Raw genomic sequence first — 22,978 nt, 5'->3', positions numbered from 1 at the left:
TCAAGTGATCCTCCTGCCTCAGCCTCCCAAAGTGCTGGGATTACAGGCATGACATTGTGTGATCTTGAGCTAAATATTTAATTTTTCTATGTCTTAATTTGCTCTTGAGTAAAATGGTCACAACAAGAACAACTTTAGAGGTTCGGGGGATTAAAGGAGATATGCAACGCTCTTGAAACAACGTCAGGTACATTTTAAGCGTGCAGTCAGTGCACATGATTATCATGATAATGACGTAAATTTTTCCCCCTCTTCTTGAGTTCTTCCTTGAGTTGGAAGAAGGAATTCTTTTCTTTGAGAGGATAGAGGTGGGGAGCAGAAAGTGTCTTCTCCAGGCACCACGGGAGGACCTTAGGATTGCTGGTGCATTAGAGGGTGTTTACACTCAAACCTGTCATTTGCCTCTATGTCATTTTTTCCACATCGCAACTTCGTGAAGTTGGTGGATTATACCCATTTTCCAGCCGAAAGAGGATGACCTCTTAGGTTATGAAACTTGCCCAAACTAAAAATTCTAGCCAGAGGTAGAGCCAAGACTTGGAGCTAAGAGTTCCTGAATCTTTCCTCCTCTCCAGGAGTTCTTGCCTCAGACAGAGCTCCTGCACCGTTCACTCTAGCTGGTGTTCCTCTGACCAGTCAGTAGCAAATGCGTGCTCTGCCTTCAGCCACAGAAGTCTGCAAGCAGTAGTGTCCTTTGTGTTGTTTCCTCTTAAAACGTCATCTACTTAAACAGGTTGTGAATCTGTCTTAAGGGTAGACAAATAATTTAATGGCAGAGGTGTAGGGTGATGATTCAAATTCAGTGACATAAACCAAGCACTGGGCCAACTCTGACCTTTTTTTTTTAATCCTTTTGAATGATCTTGTGCTGCATTCTGATGAAATCTTGACATACCACCCTGAAGGAAGTGCTGTGTGAAGAAGTGTGGGCTCATAAGATAGGACCAGGGAAAGAGAGGGGCCACTGAAGGCTAACTTTGAGTGTTTGGAAAACAACACTGGTTTAGGAGCTGGAGGACTTGAGTCCCAGTCTTTGGTTTGTCCCTGACTAGCAGTGTGACCTCCAGCAACGCTCTTGACCTGTGTGGGCCTTTGCTTCTTCATCTGTGGCATGAACATGTTGGACCAGAAAGTGAAACACAGCAGAACTTTTATTGAGTATCTACTCCATTCAAGGCCTGTGCTAGGCATGATTTACAATACAGTTGTAGTTACAGTCTCTTCACTCTCTTAGATCCCCTCATGTCCCTGATAAACTTTAACTTCTCTTTTAGGAAAGATTAGGCCTGACATTTTATTTTTATTCTTGCATCTTAGTTTTAAGAAGCACATAGCTTTATCACTTACATTTACTCATATGAATAAATAACATATGCATTTATTAATGCCACTTAGCAAAGGAATTAAAACTTTTTTCTAAACTTACCATTAATGGAAAGCTGTAATATAAGCAATGAAAAGACCATTCTTCATGTGTGTCCTGTGTTACTGCTCCTGGGCCTCCTACTTCCATTTCCCTCTAGATGACATGGATTTGTCTCTCTTAATTGTATCCCAGGCCTCTATGGCTTCAAAGGACTTTAGCATACAGGGCGGTAGGGTGGCGTGGTGACGATATCAAAGACTTTGTAATGTAACTTGGGTTCAAATACTAGCTTTACCGTTTATTACACGTTAATGCCTTTGGAACTCAGTTACTTAAACTGTAAAATAATATCCACATCAAGAAAGATGATCTGTTAGGAGTCTTGTAGGCACATAAAAAGGTTAATTCCCAACCCCCTTCATATGCAGTTACACTGGGAGTTTAAGTATTTACCCAGTCCAAGGAGTTCAACCTCAAATACACCAAAAACACCCTTGCCCTTCCCTCCTCAGGACTTAGTGGGTGATAGGTGGAATATCAAACAGGACACCAGCCTGTTTCTTTGTGGGGAGGCCTTCGAGTATCATTCAGATTATTTTATTTCACTCTGTTAAATTCAAGTTACTTCTGTATCCACTTAGGAAGCATAGCTACAGGATTGGCTCAGTCTAAGTACCAGCCTGTGAGTAAGCCATTCTGCTTCTTATTTCTCATGTTGAATTTAATAATCAGACCCTCTCTTATTTGTCAGCACTTTGTCAGAGCTATGTAGGGTGAGGGAATCTTTCCCCAGCTCAGCCCAGGTTTGTTTTTAGTACTGGATAAAGTTAATAAGACTTTATCTGACTGTAAGTGGAAAGACATGGCCAAGATTAAATTGCAATTGAGTTAAAACCGGCGGAATTGGATTTGGTTAATTGATTGTGTACTATGTCTCAGTCAGCATTCATCTTCAGTTTTTCACCTTTGTGCTGCAGTCAAACACCAAGTTTAGGTTGGTTATACATTTGGATTTCCTTTTCCACAATATTTTCTAGCAACATCATCCAAGAACTCATAAAGTGAAAAGGGGTGTGCATGTGTGTGAAACTAGGACATTCTTGTGTTTTTAGTAAATGCTCATTCCTTTATTTCTTATTGCTCTAATGGCATGTAACTTTAATTTGGTCTATTTAGCAACTGTTTAATTTCTCTCATGCAGAAAACAAATTTCAGCACCTTTTCCCGAAGCCCGTATGCCTCCTTATGAAATGTACAGGTAGTGATGAATGAACTCTCTGTCCTGTTTATTGGAGTTGTGCCAGTGACCCTTTTCATTGGTTACTTCAGTTCGTTCAAGGTGACATGAAAGGCATTTTATTTGGGGGATGTCTCAGTCAAGTCAGGAGTTTCATTTGGGGACTAAATTTGAGGGCTAGTAACTAAATCGAAAAGCCACTAGCCTTCCAATTTTAATCTGAAATAACTAATGACCTTTTAATCTAAAGTAACTTCTGAGAACTGCACATTCTCTGTAAGTCAGAGAAACGTTTCCAGTAAGTGTTTGCATTAGACACTTGTTCCAATTCTCACCTAGTCTGGGAACTCCATTAAGAAGATCTGGGTTATTCTCCCTTCTCAGTAAAAACTGACTTCTTGAAATGGAAGGCCGATGTGTGTTCCCATGTTACCAAGGAGTCACTTTTTGGGAGAGGAGGACTTGTTTTTCTTCTTGGTCACAGAGTGCAAACAACACCAGGCCACTCTTGGTTGTCAAGTTAGCAGAAAAGAACTTAAGCCCTCTCAATTTGTTAATTTTTAGGAATTATTAGTTAACATGAAAATTGTAGTGTGTAAATGTTTACAAAGAAACTTCTAAATATTAATTTTCCCTATAATACATAGTTTAAATAAATATGATGCTTTTCTTTTTAAAAATAGACAAATGCACTGACAGGGGTATTTAGTAATCATCGTTTGCATTTTGTCACAGAATATTTAAAATTGACATTGCACATAATTTAGAGACTTACCAGGGCTGTTTAAGCAGAGGGGCCTGAAGTTATTTTTCTGTGGCAAAAAATAAAATGTAGGAAAGAACTTCTAAGCTTCAAAAATCCTGACGGTTTCATTGTAAATGAAGCATTAAAGTGCTTTGTTCATTTCTCACAAACATCAGCCCTTGAATTTGGAGGGCCCCTCCCTCCCTCTCTCTCTCTCTCTTCCTTCTTCCCTTCCTCCCTTCCTTCATTCCTGCCTCCCTTCCTCCTTTCCCCTTTTCTTTCTTTTCTTTTTTTTTTGAAACTTGGAACATTTTGGTGTCTCTGACCAGATGAATTTTTCCCAAGTGCCTTAGGTGCTGTCTTCCATCTGAAAAGTGGGGGCTGCCGTCCTTTTCTGGGGAATGGAACCAAAGTCTTGGATTCTTCATCTTGGGTTTTCATCAGTAGCCTCTGGCCCTTTTTTCCTCCTAGACCTGTAACTTGGAGTGCTGAGAAGTAAGAAATTGTCAGAATTAACTGTCTCTTTCTCTTGGGCCATTTCTCTGCACATTCTCCCATGGAGGTGATTCTGACTCAGGAAATGCCTCCACATAGTCTGAGCCTTTCGAGGGTGGAAAAGGGAGGAAAGAAAAGGACGTGGATATGTCTACTAACTGAAAAGCCAAGGGTGGTTGGTTCTTCCCTGCCCCAAGAAACAAAACAAGATTTTCTTCTTGAGACAACCCTTCCATGCCTCTGTTTTCTTTAGAGGACTGTTTTGGCTAATGAAATCAATGTCTGCAGGATTTCCTGTGCTTTCAATCTCTTTCTCTATAGTTTTAACATTCACCTGTCATTGTTAGCAAGTTGTCTGCTAATAGCTGGGCACACGCCAGAAAACTATTCTTGGTGGGGTTAATTTCTGGCTATTAAAAGTTCTCTGGACCCCAGATCTGTCTGAGCAGGGCCATATTGGGGATTTCCAGCACATGTGCTATTTAGACTCAAGGGCCACAGCAAGCTTCCCCATCCTCACAGCAGAAACACTGTAGGCACAGGTGACAGCAAATGGGCATTGACCAGTCTGCTGCCAGAGCGCTTGGTGACCGTCCAACCCACAGATGCGCCGCCATCTACTTAACAGGGTTGTGACAGTGATTTTATTGGGTGCTTCATGAAAATCATGTAGTGCCTGGTCCATAATAAATGATTGCAGACTATTGTTATCCTCATGCCTGGAACATAATAAATATCCCTAAACTGTTACATGAAAAATATAAATTCCCTGAGAGCATAATTAGGCCAGTTATCTTCAAGTTAGATTTCATTCATGATACAAATGGCAGGCTTTTCCAGCATGGGCTGAAAGAAGTGAAAAAAAAGAAGAAACACTGAGAGGTGGGAGGATTGCTTGAAACTAGGAGTTTGAAACCAGCCTGGGCAACATAGTGAGATCCTGTCTCTACAAAAAATTAAGAAGTTAGCGAGGCATGGTGGTACACACATGTAGTCCCAGCTACTAGGGAGGTGGAGGCAGGAGGCTCATTCAAGCCCAAGCCCAGAAGTAGAGGCTGCAGTGAGCTATGATCATGCTACTGTACTCCAGCTTGGATGCCAGAGGCAGACCCTGTCTCTAAAAAAAAAGAAACACTAACTTGTTGAAGATTGAGATGACTCCACTAGGAACAAAAATGGTTGGCGAAGAGGAACAGGACTGAGAATAGAATAGTGCTGCCTGGCTTTGTGTTTACATCTTACATAGAGCTATCTTCCCCTCTGCACAGAGCAGATGTAGCTGAAGTGCTCATGTGTACATATGTGAGGGGACAGCAACTTGGAAGAGAAGACACCAGCTGCGGCATCTCATAGTGGAGGTTTGGAGGCCAAGGCAGGGCTTCAGGGAAGTGCCTTTTCTACAACATGTGTTTTGTTGCTCTTATTCTTGTCTTGGTCTGCTTGTAACAACAACAAGAAAGACCATCTGGAGTCTAGAAGTCAAAAATAGTGGGAATGGAGAGACGGTGTTAGAGTCATACCAGTATCACTGTATTTATGGGATGAGTTATTCTACTGGCCCTCACTTTTGGTGCTGAGATTGAGATGTGAAATCATGAAGCGATTCAGAAATGTGTCCTTATGAAAACACTGTCTTCTGATAGCTTCAGCATACAGGGTTTTTTATGAGAACAGATCTTTCTAATCTCTCAGTGTTGCCAAGAAGTGTCCATGCTTCTTATCTAGAGATATTATTCCATGTTTTAATTATAAAGGGTTGAGTAGCTGTTTCAGGGCTGACGTTGGTTCTTGCTCATGAATCAAGGTCACAACAGAGCTCACCCCTGGCCTTGGCCAGGGACTTAACGTTCATTGAACCAACATCTGCCAAACCCTCGCTATATTTACAGCATGTGTTAATTGTAGTGGGCTAGATACAGATAATACTCCATGTATATAGTACTTTTAACAGTTTCTAAAGGCTTATTCTCTTATTCGCATGAAGAATCTGAAATCAGAGAAGTCAGCTTAAGTTATATAGCCAGTAAGTCAACAAGCAATAGTTGCAACCAGTAGTATCTTATTCTTTTGACTACATCTCTGCTGTCTGAGGCAAGGTCCCTCCTCTCAAATGAATTTACTTTTAATAGAAAAGATAATTTGATTGACTCTAACGAACATTTATTAAATATGCTCTGGAGGTTCCATGTTGAAACAGGCTTGCCTTTAATCTAGGTCTCAAGATAGCAGAAGTAATCCCATTTGTATTTTTATCTGTTTTGTTTAGGATGCTTATCACAATTCTAATGCAGAAATTATTTGGATAATTCTGATCTTGGAAAAAACAAACTCTAAGTACTTTTTCTAGTCTCTCACTCAACAGCAATCAACACAAATTTCTGTGACAAATGGAGTGGGAGAAAGTTCTCCCCATCACCAAGCAAGCAATCAATTCTGCAGTGGACAACAGCTGGGTATCTTCTAATTTACTGTTTAACTGGAGATAGTATTAGATCCCACAGATTGGAGGCTCAGCCCCCAAGAGTGCCCCACCTCCCGCCTGACCCACCAGTCTGGGCGTCTGGAATGTCTGACTGACTGGCTTTAAGTTTGGATTCCTATGACCACCTCTTTGGGTTGGATTAATTTGCTAGAGTGGCTCACACAACTCAGGGAAACATGTTTACCCATTTATTATAAAAGATATTACAAAGGATACAGATAACCAGAGGAGGAGATACATAGGGTGAGGTCTGGAAGGGTCTTGAGTGTAGGAGCTTCTGTTCCTGTGGAGTTGGGGCCCGCTATCCTCCCCAGTGGGTGGATGAGTTCTTGTTCACCATCCTGTTGGCCTCCACATGTTCAGTTATCTGAAGCTGGTCTTTTTGGGTTTTTATGGAAGCTTCATTATGTAAGCATGATTGAGTAAATCATTGGCCACTGGTGATCAACTTAAGCTTCAGCCTCTCTTTCCTCTTTCTGGGCTGAAAGCTGGACCCTCTAATCCTGCCTTGTTTTTTTCTGGTGACCAGCTCCGTCTAGAAGCTACCTGGGGGCTGCCAGCTACCAGTCAACTCATTAGCATGCAAAAGACATCACTTTGGCATTTCTGAGGATTTTAGGAGTTGTATGACAAGAAACAGGGTGAAAGACCAAATATGTATTTCACAGTGTGACAGTAATGATTTATTTTATGCCTAACTCTGCTGTCAGACTGTGGGTAGGGACTTTCTCATTGACCCCAGCATCCCCAACACAAAATGAAACATCTGTCACAAAACAGATGTGTCTTTCATCACAAAAGCATGTTGAATGAGTGCACCATAAAGAATAGATGAGGTGCTATTTTAAAGTGCCATGGGACCATAGATGAAGTTTATTGTAGTGGGAGGTGCTATCATGAGTAGAAAAACTTACGGAGAAGGCATATTAAGCTGGGCAACAAAGGATGGGTGGGAATTAAAGATGAATGGAGTGAGGGTTGGGATAGAGGGGTGGGACATTTTTCTACAGTGAATTACAGGACCAAAGACACAGATGGGTAGACTCCAGCTATGATTTTTTTGACAGGTAGACAGGGTGTGTGACGTTGAGGCTTAAGTGGTTTACTGGTACCAGATTTTGAAGTCTTTGATTGACTAGGACATTTGAAGTTTGTTCTTGCTATTATTATTATTTTGTTTTGAGGGAGGGTCTTGCTCTGTCACTCAGGCTGGAGTGCAGTGGTACGATTTCAGCTCAATGTAACCTCTACCTCCTGGGCTTAAGCAGTCCTCCCACTTCAGCCTCCTGAGTAGCTGGGACTACAGGCGCGTGCCACCACGCCTGGCTAATTTTTTTTTTTTTTTGAGACAGAGTCTCCTTCTTGTCGCCCAGGCTGGAGTGCAATGGCATGATGTCAGCTCACTGCAGCCTCCGCCTCCCAGGTTCAAGTGATTCTCCTCCCTCAGTCTCCTGGGTAGCTGAGATTACAGGTGCCCGCCACCACACCTGGCTACTTTTTGTATTTTTAGTGGAGACGGGGTTTCACCATGTTGGCCAGGATGGTCTCGAACTCCTGACCTCAGGTGATCCACCTGCCTTGGCCTCCCAAAGCGCTGGAATTACGGGTGTTAGCCACCATGCCCAGCCTGGCTAACACTTTTTAATTTTTTATAGAGACGGGATTTTGCCCTGTTGCCCAGGCTGGTCTTGAAAACTCCTGGGCTCAAGCAGTCCGCCCTCCTGGGCGTCCCAAAGTGCTCGGATTACAGGTGTGAGCCACCGCGCCCAGCCTTACTACTATTATTAATTTTAAAAAGAACCTTTATTAGTATCTTACTATGCTAAATGTATTATGTTCATTACTTCATTTAGCAGTGAGGGCAATCCCACCTTATTGATGAGGAAACAGGTTCAGAGAGTTTAAGTATCTTACCCAAGATAACAGTCACTGAGTGGCACAGTTAGTGATGAATTCTGTTCTCTTTGGTAGGAATAGAGGCCCACTGATACCTGTGAGCTTAGCAGTGTATCTTTCTTTATTTTGTCAGAAATGAGTACAGTGTTTGGCACATCATACGTGCTCCAGGTTTTAGAGAATACATTTTTGCCGAGTTGCAGAGGAATCAGTACTTTCCTTTAGGAAGATTAGTCTGGTAATTACATGTATTGGCCTAGTTAGTAAATGTTTTTTGTGGGCATGAATCAATTGAATTCTTGTTTTTGATGCTGGCTATGTGCCAGGCACTGGTGTAGGTGCTGGGGACCCACAGTGGTGAGCTCACTGGTGTGTTGGGCTGGAGAGAAAGGGGTCGTAGGGTGGCAGGAAGGCTGGATGGGAAGGAGTGAGAGTGTGGCTACAGGTTACATCAACCCCCTGAGAGAGAGCAGATGGGCAGAGACTGAGGACTGAGGTTTCAGTTAACCCGGTGGTAACCTAGAATCATGATGGGGGCCAGTGACTCGAAGTATCTGTCTCACTGGTCATTGGGTGGAGGATGACAACGTGACCCTGATTTTAAAACAGCAGTTTCTTGTCTTCCTGCTTGTGGGTGGATTAATTGGGTTACATATGTTTATGACTGATAGTGTAAATACATTTCTGATGACAATCCAGGGAAAAAAGCAAAAATGGCAATAAAGGAACTGTTGCTCATATATCAATGGATAAGGCAATTATCTTCTCTAGGAGCACACAGCATTCATGTGTGGGGGCTGGGGGTGAAGAAAGATTTCGTTACTGAGAGCATGATCTGGGGATGGAACTGTACCCACGGAATGTGTTTCCATCTGTCATAGGCTGTGCTTTTGAAACAACACACCATGTTTCATAGGGCTTCTAATAAAGGATGAAGTGTTGGAGAATTCCGTGTTTTTATTTATAGAAAGCACCGGAATCCCATAATCAAAGTCAGGGTATTTGGGGGATTGGAATCAATTAGAGGCATTACTGAATCCAGTCATCCCTGCCTCTCCTGCTTTAAGGTGAGGAAACTACCTTAGGTGTTTCCTGAGTTAGGTGACTTAGCCAAGATTGTACAGGTAGTTATTATAGAGACAGGACTAGAAACTTGGTCTTCAGAGGCAAGCGATTGCTTTTGGCAGTTTGGTGTGTATCTTTCCAGGATGTTTCCTATTCATTTGAAGGCATATAGGTGTATATTAAAACATACTTTTTTTGAATTTTCTGAAACCTGTAATTATTCTTCTGCAATTTGGTTTTTTCACCTGACTCCTTTCTTAACCCATTTTTTGTTAATGTCAATAGCAAAATAATTAATAAACCATGGTATATCCAGGCAATGGAATATTATTCAGTGCTAAAAATAAATGGGTTATCAAGTCATGAAAAGACATGGAGGAAACCTACTAATCTATGATCTAGTTTTTTTCAGCATTTGAGGATTATTCCATAGTATGGATGTGCCATAGTGTAATCAGCCATTCTCTGAATGACAAACATTCAAGCTATTTATTTTTTACCATCATGAGCAATACTGCAATTTACTTAACAAAAAATTTATACAGCTCTTACTTTTGTGCCCCGTGCTATTCTGAATGCTGTACGAATATTAACCAATTTAATCCTTGTAACTGCATAAGGAGGCTTGTCTGTCTTATAGATGAAGAAACTGAGGCAGGAAGAAATTAAACCATCTGCTTAACATCACATGGCTCGAAGTCAGGATTTGCACACAAGCAGTTCAGCTCTAGGGTCTGTGCTCCTAGACACTGCGTCGTGCTGTGTTTTAGCAGTGAGATCCTTCACCTAGCTCTTCATTCACATGTGCAAATATTAACTATGTGATAGGGAGCATAGAAATAGAATTATCAAAGAAACGTTTTTTCTAATTTAGTTAAAAAAACTTTGTTATTATTATTAGGTTTGCAACAACATTGATAGGAAGGTACAGAGATTTCTCATATATCCCTTCCCTACTCCACAGCCTCTCTCACTAGTAACATCCCCCATCAGGGTGCTCAGCCTCTCTCTCTAGTAACACTCCCTATCAGGATGGTACATTTGTTACAATTGATGAACCTACCTAGACCCATCAGTATCACCCAGAGACCATCATTTACGTTAGGGTTCATTCTCGAAGTCGTACATTCTACAGAGTTGGACAAATGTATAATGGGATGTATCTATAGATCACTGAAGTATCGTACAGAATAGTTTCACTGCCCTAAGAATCTCTGTGCTCCTCCTATGTATTCTTCCCTCCCCTCAACACCTGGCAACTACTGATTTTTTTTTTTTTTTTTTTTTGTCTCCCTAGTTTTGCTTTTTCCAGAATGTGATAATGTTAGAATCTTCCACTAGGTGGCCTTTTCAGATTGGCTTCTTTCACTCAGTAATGTGCATTTAAATTTCCTCCATGTCTTTTCATGGCTTTATAGCCCATTTCTTTTTAGCACTGAGTAATATTCCATTGCCTGGATATACCATGATTTATGTATTCATTCACTTACTGAAAGATATGTTGGTTGCTTCCAAGTTTTGGCAATTATGAATAAGGCTGCTATAAACATCCCTGTGCAGGTTTTTGTGTGGACATATTTTTTCAGCTTCTTTGAGTAAATACCAAGGATAGTCAGAGAAACTCTTTTGAGGAGAAATGGTCAAGCGTTCAGGCACAAGATGGCTTTTGAGTGCTGATAATATTATCAGTGACTAGCCTTTACTTAACATTGTGCTGACTGTTTCGTATGCAGTCTGTCATTTAGTCCTCACAACACCTAGTCAGATAGCAACTTTTTACAGAAAGGACAATATAGTAAGATTTTTACAGCCCAATATCACCAATTTAGTGATTGACAATTGATGACTTGAGCCCAGAATCTCAACTCTTAATCACCGTGTGTATTAGTCTGTTCTCACGCTGCTAATAAAGACATACCAGAGACTGGGTAATTTATAAAGGAAAGAGGTTTAATTGAATCACAGTTCCACATGACTGGGGAGGCCTCACAATCATGGCTGAAGGTGAAGAAGGAAGCAAGACACATCTTACATGGTGGCAGGCAAGAGAAAGCATGTGCAGGGGAACTGTCCTTTATCAAACCGTCAGACCTTGTGAGACTTATTAACTATCACGAGAACAGCATGGGAAAGACCCGCCCCCATGAATCAATTACCTCCTGCCAGGTCCCTCCCATGACAAGTGGGAATTTTGGGAGCTACAATTCAAGATGAGATTTGGGTGGGGACACAGCCAAACCATATCACTGTGTCATTCGCCACCTCCCACTTTTTTTTGTTTTTGCTATGTTGCCCAGGCTGGCCATGATAATTCCCTTTTGACTGTGTTCAGTTGGGCCTGCTTTTGATGAAATATTTTGGCTAAAGCTTTTGACAGACCTCTGAGTAGTGATCTGTGGCTTTCAAGCTTCAAGGATTATATATTTCTTTAGCACTTGGCATTGTTTGTAAACTAATTGTTTGAGGTTTCTTTTTCCTTCACGTTATTTTTGCAGATTTTATACTTTTTTCCTCTATCAAAGTTATAGTGTAGGGATATGACTCAGAAGCCAGATGGGGGTAGGGGCGTTCCCAATTATTCTAAATGTAAATGTAATTAGAGTTTCATGTGGATGCATACCTCCTTTCTAAAAAAATATGGTTATTTTAGCACTCATTATAAATTCACTGGTATTCATAAATTTATGGTGAAACCCTCTAGTTATAAAATGAGTTTTATTACATCCACATAAGCTGCTTTTTAAAACCTCCTCCTTCACTTTCTTTCCTCTTTCCTACAAGAACATCATTTGTCCCCTCAGAATAAGTTTATAAAAGTGTTTGGACCATTCTCAAACTGGCCAACTTCTCAATTTGGTTAAAAAAGTTGGAACATATGCTTAAGAATAGATGTTCTGAGTTAGAATTTCTTCCATCATTTGACAGGTTTAACATAACTAAGATGTAGGGGGAGAATCTTAATTGGACATACAGCTACCCAATAGAATGCCTGATATGATGAAGAGTTTGAAGAAAGTTAAGGACATACTAATGGCAAATAGTGCAAGGAAAAATAAAAGCAATTAGAAACTCCAGGAAAAACTAAAACTGAGCTAAATTGAAATGTATTCATATTACATTATTTGAGAGGCATAGAAAAATATTTACATGGTTATAATATAAACACAATCAATTTATAGACAAATTACAAAGCTTGTGGTTATAAAACAGTAATGCTAATCAACCTCAATGATACAAAAGTAAAAATATAGACAATAGATTGTAAGGAATGGAAAGACGTGGAAAAATGAAGAGAGCTCTAATTATATCAAAGTTGGGCAGTTAAGAGTTATTGCAGGTGATGCAACAGGAATTAAAGGGACTACTTTTTTAAAAGATGAAAACATACATAGGCAAGGAAATAGCAATTTAATCTTTTTAAAAGGAAAATAATGACTAGGAAATAAAAGAACTATGAATATGTCTTCTCTGGAGAGGCATTTGGGAAAAGGAGCTCCTGGTGCAGGTACAAATCCAGCAAAATAGAGTGATACAATGATCCCCCAAGAACCCACTAGCCTTAACGGTATTACACATTTTACCATTTTTGTTTCATCTGTGTTTTTTCTTTTTTCTTTTTTTTTTTTTTGCTGGTATCTTAAAAAATTCAAATATCATGCCATTTGACTCCAGGTACTTCCAAATGCATCTCAAGAAAAAGGACATCTACTTGGATAACCACAATACCATTATCATACCTAAGAAAACTAACAATTCCTTATTACCATATTGAATTTCATTTGATTGAAAAAATACTTTTTAATTTTATTAGTAGTAGTATTATTTAGAGAGGGGGTCTTGCTCTGCTGCTTAGGCTGGTCTCAGACTCCTGGGTGCAAATGATCCTCCTGCCTTAGCCTCCTGAGTAGTTAACTACAGCATGTGCGACTGTGCCCACCTGAAAAAGTTTTTTTTTTTTTTTAAATAGTTAATACGTTCAAATCAGGTTCCAAACAAAGCCCCTTCTTGTTTATGGGTGTTATGTCTCTCTAGTCTCTTCTGAGTCTTTTAATCTTGAATAGTCCCCTTTCCCTTTTTATCATGTCATTGACTTACTGAGTAATATTTGATGTTAAAAATGTGTGCATGCATTAATTTGATTAAAAATTTTCCAGGAGTTTTAATTTGCTTTTAAAATTTTAAGGGTTAAAAAGTATAGACAACTTTATATATTTTAAAAGTCTTATATTCTCTGTAAGTGTATTTTTATAAAAACTTGTCTTTAATGACTAAATTTAAACATCTCAGATGCAGGAACCTTTACATATCGGTTATTTTGAGCACAATTCTTTGCATGCCAAGATGAGTTAAAATAATTATTCTCTAGTATTTTTTAGTCTAATCAGAGAGGGCAGTTTGTGGACATGCCTGCCAAAGCATTTTGCCACATGGAAGTAATTATTTTTAAAGCTAATAGTTAATGGATTCCTTACTAGGAGCCAGCCGTTTTATTAAGTGTTTTAAATTATTTTTATCCATACCACACACTGTGGGAGAATGCATATAATCCACACAAGGAAACTGAAGCCCAGGGAGATTAGGTAACTTTGTGTAGGGTCACTTAGCTAGTAAATGACAGCCTGAATAGGAACAAGGTCTTTCTAATACCCTTAATCACTAAACTATATAGGGCCTCCCAATTTGACATGCTAGTCTCCCCTCCTAAGAGGCAGCGTTATGTACTGGTTCAGAGCATGAGTTCTAGAGCCAGACTGCTTGGTTATGACTCTGGCTGTCCTACTAAATAGCTCTGTGACTTTGGGTGACTTGCTTAACCTCTCTATGTCTCAGTTTCCTCATCTGTAAAATGGAGAAAATAGTCCTGGCTCGTAAGATTAAATGGTTTCTTATTTGAAAAGACCTGGAACAGTACTTGGTACGTCCATAAATTAAACAATGCTTAAGTAACTGCAGCACAGAAATACTGCATTTGGCATATACATGGATTGGTGGATGCACAGAGGGACAAACAAATAAAAAGTAGGGAGCAAATTATAGGCTACTTTTTCTTATATTTCACCAATAAAAGGTAAAGGCACTTCCCCCAGTTAATGTAATAAGGTTCTCTCTCAGGTCTCAGAATATTGTGTAGATTTTTTAAACAAAATTGTAATAAAATTTTATTGATGGTATACACATACATTATTTATTATTTTGTAGAGTTTTTAATGCTCAATGTTGATATCAACTTCCTGACTACTATTTTTAAAGAAAGAAGGAAAAACCAAATTGAATAGTATTTGTTTTTTCCTTCTTTCTTTAAATCATGTGTTTATGGAATAATCCAGAAGCATAAGAGGCGACTTTCGTGTTAAGCATAAGAGGTGACTTCCATGTTAAGCTTTCTTTGGAAGAAGAGAGAACTGGATTTGGATTTTTTCTTTCAAGGAGAAAGAAAAAAATGTTAGTCACATTACAGCCTTGAAAGAATCTTCTTGAACAGTTCTGGAGGAACAGATTAACTTTGGTGCATGTAGATACAGTAATTCAGCCTCTGCCACTTAATCTATCCCCAAGGTCTCAAGGAGGGAAGAAATAGAGGTGACAGCGGCTTATTATAACATAACTGAGTGGTTAGTGAATGCTCTAGAACTCCTGTCTTGGTTCGATTGGCTTTTTGTTGGTGTTCTTTTAACCTTTTGAATTTTGCTAAAGCATAGGTGCTTTGAATCCAGGATCGTAGACAACTTGGAGGCCAATGAATTGATTTCAAGATGGCCTTTTGCTGCTTTGAGGATGCATGCTGATGACTTAGGTCCTGTGTTCATTGATTCTGCTGGAGACGTCCATAGAATGAGGAGGAGAATCTTAGGTTTAATGTCTCCTGATTTATTTTTAGCAGCTGACCTGGTGAGCTGCGATTTGCTAATTGTCTGTATGTAGTATGTGTTTGTAAGTGCTGAGTTGTTTTAAATAAATAGTCTCATATGAAATGAGATATCTGCTTGGCCTAGTAGCTGATTCTTTCTGTAATTGGTAATGACGAGAGTGAAATTCCATCTTAACAAATGCAGCAGCTGCCCTAATAAGGATGACGTGGAATTTCCCGGTGTCTACCTATACTGTCCTAAAAATATACGACCAATTCCAGTGACTGATAATGATAATGTGACCGAGTGGTTAATAATGGCTCAAGAAATCCCAGCTTGATTTGACCAGCTTTCCAGCTTTTTTTTTTTTGATGGGCGGGGGGTGGGGGGTTAAACCTGTTGACTTTTGCAAATACGTAATTTTATAGAATATGTGTCCTAAGAACGAAACTCACTACATTTCTAGGTTCAAACTTACTTTTTTGGGTCCAATGCTCAATATAGGATAAAAAAGAAGAGGAAAGGAGAAAATAAGAAAGAATGTATATTAGTTAACTTAACTGATTTTGGGATCTGGGTGGATTTTGGATGGTGTTAAATTGGCCTGGGGACTTCTTTATTATTTTTTTTAATCATAGCATTGGTTTGTAATATTCATGGTTTAGCCTGAATGACTTAAAGGATTTATTTTTTAATTTAACGTGGGTTAAAAGAACATGAGCAATAGACCTGCCAATAACTATTTTAAAATACAAACAGATAACTGTTTGTTTTGCTCAAAGGTCACATTGAGGATTCAGAGCTCATGACTCAGGATGGCTATTTTTCTTAGAGGAGTCATTTAGACAAGTTGAATTGAATAGCTCCTAGGCCATTGACATTTATTCAATTTTGTCTTTAACATTTGTTTACTTCTTGAACCTGTAAAACAGGGGTGTCCAATCTTTTGGCTTCCCTAGGCCATGTTAGAAGAAGAAGAATTGTCTGAGGCCACACAGAAAATACACTAACAACAGCTTATGAGCTTAAATAAATAAATTAATTAATTAAAAAAAAATCTCATAATGTTTTAAGAAAGTTTACAGATTTGCGTTGGGCTGCATTCAAAGCCATCCTGGGCCGTGGGTTGGACAAGCCTGCTGTAAAAGATTGGAATTTAGATACAGCTCATCAAAATATCTTGCTATTCTAAAAATAATTCTCAATTTCTATTTTTTATAAGAAAAATTATTAGACAGTAATGTTAAGTTGCAGCAAGTAGGTTTGCATTTTGGATTGTAATAGTCCCAATTTTATTAAAAGTTTGGGTTATGATAACCATAGGTTTCTTAATTTTAATTTTATTTATTTTGTTTGCACATACTATTTTACTGGTAGTATGTGCAAAAAGATAGTGAGTGAAGCAGTTGGACTAATTGTTTACACTAAGATTACTTAGGAAGGACTATCTGGCATGTTTATATTACATTGAACAAATTATTTATAGTAGGGATCATTTAAATATGCATTACCAATATCTTAGGTTTTAGATTTGCCAACCCTGTGTGTTGAGATTTTCCAGGATCTTATAATTGCACCGGCTAGTGGTTCTCCCTTGAATAAACTGCAAGACTTTGCACTTAACTAAGAATGATTCACCTTGGAAGGTGGTACGCATTCATTAAAAAAAAAAAAATCAAGTGCATGCAGTGCACTGTGCACCATGTTAAGCACTGGAGATAGTGTTGAGTGAGACAAATGTAGTCTCTGCCCCCATAGAACTTACATTCTAGTGGAGTGAGACAGACACCAAGAAGCAAACAATACATAATGAACAAGATTACATCGAGTGATAAACACTGGAAATAATATAAAATAAGAAGGATGTGATGCAGCATGACTGGGGGTGGGATGGGTGGGCCAGCACTAGATAGGGAAGTTAGGGAAATCTTCTGGAGGAGGTAACATGGAGGTTGACACAAGTTTAGGAAGAGCTGGCCACGTGTATCTTTGGGGACACAGTATGCTAGCATCAAGAACACCAAGGGTAAAAGCTATGATGTAGGTACGTGCAATGTTGGAGAAACAGTAAGAAAGCTGAACAGCAGGGAGCCAATTGGTGTGTCTTGGCCCATGCACACCTCAGGGAGTAGTCAAGACCATGTAAAAATTAATTTGTTGGCTGAATGTCACACCTGTAATCCCAGCACTTCGAAAGGCCAAGGCAGGAGGATTGCTTGAGCCCAGGAGTTCAAGACCAGCCTGGGCAACATAGGGACACCCTACGTCTACAAAGAATAAAAAAAATTAGCTGGGCATGGTGATGCACACCTGTGGTCCCAGCTACTCGGGAGGCTGAGGTAGGAGGATTTCTTGAGCCTGGGAGATCGAGGCTGCAGTGAGCTGGGATCACACCACTGCATTCCAGCCTGGGTGACAGAACAAGACCCTGTCTCAAAAAAAAAAAAAAAAAAAAGCAATTTGTCCTCTCTGTATGCATATTGAGAATTATTCATAAGTTGGGTTTTTATTAGCCACATGAAGTTTGGGTGATAAAAATTTGGTTTCCTACCAAATTGCAGAGTACGTGTTTCTGGTACCCTGAGTTGTGTTGATGTTCAGTGCTCCCTTTACTCTCTCTTTGGCATCAAGATTAAACGGTGCTAGATTTTTTCATGTGGTATTTTTGAGTACCTGTGACCCCACAGACCAGTGTGCTTGTGTGCAGGATTTGGTGGGTTCATGTTTGTTTATTAAACAAAACTAATCGTATATAGAGGTTTTATTCGTTTGCTAGGGTTGCTGCAACAAAGTACCACAAGCTGAATGGCTTGAATGACAGAAATTTATTGTCTCACCTGAATTAAAGTGTCAGCTGGGTTGGTTTCTTTTTTTTTTTTTTGAGACGGAATCTCACCGTGTCGCCCAGACTGTAGTGGTGTGATCTTGGCTCACTGCAACCTCCACCTCCGGGGTTCAAGCGATTCTCCTGCCTCAGCCTCCTGAGTAGCTGGGATTACAGGTGTGCACCACCACGCCTGGCTAATTTTTGAATTTTTGTAGGGACGGGGTTTCACCATGTTGGTCAGGCTGGTCTCAAGCTCCTGACCTCAGCTGATCCACCCGCCTCGGCCTCCCAAAGTGCTGAGATTACAGGCGTGAGCCACCACACCTGGCCTGGATTGGTTCCTTCTGAAGGCATAGGAAGAAATCCGTTATGCCTCTTGCCTAGCTCCTGGTGGTTGGCGGGCAGTCTTTGGCATTCCTTGGCTTCTGCTGTATTTCTTCTGCCTTCATGTTTGAGTGTGTTCTTTGTGTGGGTGTGGCCTTCTCCAAATTTACCCTTTTTATAAGAATCTAAGTCATGTTGGAATAGGTCCCACCCCATTCCAGTATGACCTCAACAAATGACATCTGTAATGAACTAATTACCAAATGAGTCACGTTCTGCATGTTTTTGTCCTCCTGAAATTCCTATGTTGAAACCTGATAACCAAGGTAGTGTTAGGAGCTGGGGACTTTGAGAGGTGATTGGGATTAGTGCCCCCTTGTTCCTCCCACCATGGGAGGACACAGCAAGAAGGTGCCATCTGTGAACCAGGAAGTGGGCCCTCACCTGACTCCTAATCTGCTGGCATCTTGATTTTGGAATTCCAGGCCTTCAGAACTCTGAGAAAGCATTTCTGTTGTTTACGGGCCACTTAGTTCATGATATTTTGTTATAGCTGCCTGAACTGTCTAAGACACTTTCTGAGCTACTGAGGGTTAGGACTTCAACATGGGAGTTTAAAAAAGGGGTTTTCCAGCGCTAGACAAATTCTAAAAGAGCTGTAACACTCAGCATAGGAATTTTACAGCGGGGACACAGTTCACGTCATAAAAGAGGTGCATATAATTTGGCTAAATTCATTGTCTCTCACAATTGAAAATATGGACAATACCTGCAAACATTTTGAAGCTGTTCAACCCATTTTTTGCTCAGACACCTAGAAGCCACGGCCCCTTTTTTGTTTAATAACAGCTGGTGTGTACTGAGCATTGGTAGGCTCCTCTGTGATAAGATCTTGAATGTGTCACCTTATTGATTCCTCATAAGCACCCCCTGGAGTTTGTTCTGTAAGCAGCCTCACTTGAGGGAACGGAGGCTTAGTTCCAGAAAGAACCTTCAGCTCATTATCACCGCAGCCCTAGTTTCAGCATTATTTTTCTTACTGCTAGAGTTGATAGAATAGTCACAACCACTAGAACTGGAGCCTGCCCTAGCCACTAATAGCACCTCCACGTAAAAGGTTTCTCATTGTGAGGTTAGTTTCTTATCTTCCTAATTCTACCACCTGGTCCATTCAGTGACTCCCTTGTTCTTTATCCCTGAAAGAGCTTATGTAATATGCAGCAGTACTGAGAATATTAATTAGTTAATATTTGTGAAGCACTTTGAGGATGAAAAGCTCATGAACACTTAAAGTTAAATTAAATTTTGCCTCCTGGTGCCAAGAAATAAACAGTCTTTCTCCTTCCTGGTTGGGGTCAGCATCTCCCCTTGGCTCGCAGGAGAGTGTGTTCCCACAGAGAGCAGGCTGTATTGATTGTCTCCCCAAGACGAAGGTCGGAATGGCTACCAATTCTCTTTTGAACTAGATTGGATTCTGCAAACAATTGAATAGCTGACTCTATGCTAAGTGGAAATGTGATTGATATTGAAACAGAATTAAAATTTCAACTTCTAGGGAATTAAATTGGGCGCAACTTCAGAAGTTTGGAGATGAATGTCCAAGTGGTTTGAAAAGCGATTTTCATGTTCCACTAAGTATATTAACATCAAAAGCGATATTGATGTTTGAGAACATTAGGCTGCAGTTGTTTCCTTGTCCTTTTCATTTATTGCCATTTTGACCTAAGGTTTGTGCCAGGAAGTTCAGCTTCACTCCTAATGAATCTGGTGGTGTAATGCTGGCCCCGTCTTGCCCATTGCTTTTCCTGGTAGCCAAATCCCTGTACAATGAGCTGTAACATATCCTCAAATGAACTGCATAAAAGTATGTTGGAGATGGAGAGGAGATCTATAAATTCAGAGAACAAATAAATCAAAAAGTCAATGACTTGTAAGAATTCGTAAGCCAAATTCAGAGCCAATTTGGAAACTGAACCTCAGATTTTTCCAAGGCTGTATTCGTTCCTTCCCCTGTTGGATAGATCTTCTAAGAGCCACCCTCAACTCGTGAGTCTGATGATTGCTTTTCAGATGGACAGTTACCTTAATGAACTCTGACTTTATGTATAGAGTAGTAGTTTGTTGCACAGGAGTTGTTTTCCCAGAATGTATTGACCTTTATTCCATTCTCTACTATGAGCAAACCTCTATCTGTTGAATCAGCTCCTAGAACCTCAGCTCTGAATAAATAAAGAGCTTACAGGTAAGGAATAGGTGGGTCAGTTCAGCCAAGTAAGGCCAGATAGAATTAGAGTTCAGAGCCAGGTCAGAGTTGAGAGTGCGGAGAAATAGCCAGGACTATTTGGCCCAGGATGCCTGAATGGGTACACACACACACACACACACACACACACACACAGTAAAACACCCTGCAAAAATAGAGGTGTTTCCCAGGTTCCTAACCTCCTGAATGCAATGCAGATTCTTTCGTCCCCCTTCCCTTCATTGTTCCCGTACAACTCTGGCCTGTAATCAGCCCAACCTGGGCCTGGGCCTTGGCCACTACTAGATATTCTGTTGGCACCAAGAGTACTCAGGACCAGTTTTCCCTCTCGTAATTTCCTCCTCAGGAGAGTTGAGTGTTTATCATATTCTCTTCTTTTCCTCTTCTTTCTCTGTTCAGCTTAGGCAATCATCTGTTCCGCAGTCTTTCTCCTAGGTGTGTATCTTGAGAGGTAATGCAATGTAGGTTAAGACTGCCTGAGTTGAATCCTGGCAGTGCCACTTACGACTTGAATGACCTCAAGAAAGACATTTAATCTCTTTACCTCAGTTTCCCCATCTGTAAAATGGGGATAATAATACCTATTTCAGTGGAATGTTGAGAGTTAAACAAGTTGTTATGTGGAAAGCTCGTAGGGTGTGGTCTGTAATGTGTTCAATTAGCATTAATTGAAAAGAAGTGTTGTCTTCCCTTCAATTCTTACCTGGGTAACCCTGGACAATTTCATACTTTGTTGTCACTATTTTTCTTTTGCTCTTACCCTTTCTTATCCATTCCTGTAGCACTAGTGATCAGGAGAAAAGAAGTGATTGCTAATAGAGTAATACCTTGTTGAATTTGTGTAATGTTACAGGTTGGAGGGGGGAAGATAAAGCCTAAGAAGACCAATTCCTTTTTTCTTGCAACTTAAATTGTTGTAGGAAAGGAGACATGTTGATAATGGTTTGCAGTATAACATAGAACATGCTAGACTCCAAGTCCAAACTGAGATTAGAGATAGGCAAATGAAGATGATAGTCAACCATGTGCAATGGGCTTGGGGGCTGGGGTGGGTCATGGAGGGCTTTACGGAGGAGGTGACACTTGAGCTAGTTTTGTTTGTTTGTTTTTTGAGACAGGGTCTTACTCTGCCATCCAGGCTGGAGTGCATAGTGCCATCTTGGCTCACTGCAACCTCCTCCTGGGCTCAAGTGATCCTCCCACCTCAGCCTCACGAGTAGCTGGGACTACAGGCATGCGTCACCACACCCAGCTAATTTTTTTGTACTTTTAGTAGAGGTGGAGTTTCACCATGTGTCCAGGCTAGTCTTGAATTCCTGAGCTCAAGTGATCCACCTGCCCTGGCCTCCCACAGTGTGGGGGTTACAGGTGTGAGCCACTGTGCCCCGCCTTGAGCTAGTTCTTAAAGGTGTGAGAGGTTCAATGATAGATACTATCAACACTCCCAGTAAGTCAAATAATTAAGGTGAGAGTGCTGCTCAATAGATTTATCAGGTATTTATCAGGTATGTGGTCACTGGAAATCTATGCCAAAGTTGGTGCAGTGGGGTGGGGATGGGGGAGCCTGAAGGCGCAGACCTGAGAAGAGAAGGAGATTAAGAGTCTGTGATTTTTACATAGTTGGGCCCTGGAGGCCAGGATCGTTACATAGAGTTTGTGTTAAAACTTTCTGGTAGCTAGTGATGTTGTTTTGGAGAACCTCAGAAGACAAAATTAAAAACTTCGTTGGGAACTGAGACAAAGTAAAAACTAGGCATACTCTATTGCTGAGATCCTTACTGTCTTTTAGGACTACATGCTTTCATCTTTTTCTATTTTAACTTCTCTTTTATTCTTCTCCCCTTTGCTCACTCCACAGAGCTTTGCTGAACACCTATTATGTGCCAGGTGCAGGGGATCCCAAGTTGGGTTAAGGCATTATTTCTTCCCTGGAGCTAACCTCATCCAAAAGCGGAAGATAGTTGTGTGAAGAACTAATTGACAGTGTGAAGTGTGGCTGGTAATATAGGGAGCTGTGTGGGAGGAGGAGGTGTGTCTGGGCTATGAAGGCAGGGATGGCTTCAAGATCTTGAAGGTCTTGCCACATGGATAGATAGTGACCAGGTAGACAGAGGCACTCCAGCAAAGGTAACGCAGCCTGCAAAATCAAGGAGATATGGAAGGCCATAGTTTGAGTAAGGAATGAGCCATGTTGTGAGGCTGGAATAGAGGGAGCCAGGTGTCAGGTGGATATGGTTCCAGATGAGGCTGAAAATGTTGATGAGGGCTCTATGAGTGTATTAGGCTTTTCTTGCATTGCTATAAAGAAATACCTCTGAGACTGGGCAATTTATAAAGAAAAGAGGTTTAATTGGCTCACAGTTCTGCAGTCTGTATAAGCATGGTGCTGGCTTGTGCTCAGCTTTTGGGGAGGCCTCAGGGAAATTTTA

The 22,978-nt window shown here is 40.5% G+C and overlaps 1 protein-coding gene and 1 pseudogene across 16 annotated transcripts in view; one reads left to right on the top strand and one right to left on the bottom strand.

Annotated features, from left to right (window-relative positions):
* Nucleotides 1-22,978, top strand: part of ITPR1 (inositol 1,4,5-trisphosphate receptor type 1) — a 355,914-nt gene that overhangs the window by 56,507 nt on the left and 276,429 nt on the right. The gene's annotated exons all lie outside the window — the stretch shown is intronic.
* LOC129471745 (uncharacterized) lies at nt 18,908-18,953 on the bottom strand (annotated as a pseudogene).

This window comes from Symphalangus syndactylus, chromosome 21 (genome assembly GCF_028878055.3).
Source record: "Symphalangus syndactylus isolate Jambi chromosome 21, NHGRI_mSymSyn1-v2.1_pri, whole genome shotgun sequence".
In the NCBI taxonomy this organism is placed as follows: Eukaryota; Metazoa; Chordata; class Mammalia; order Primates; family Hylobatidae; genus Symphalangus; species Symphalangus syndactylus.
The sequence above is the reverse complement of the archived record's forward strand: the minus strand, read 5'-3'. Positions and strand labels throughout refer to the sequence as shown.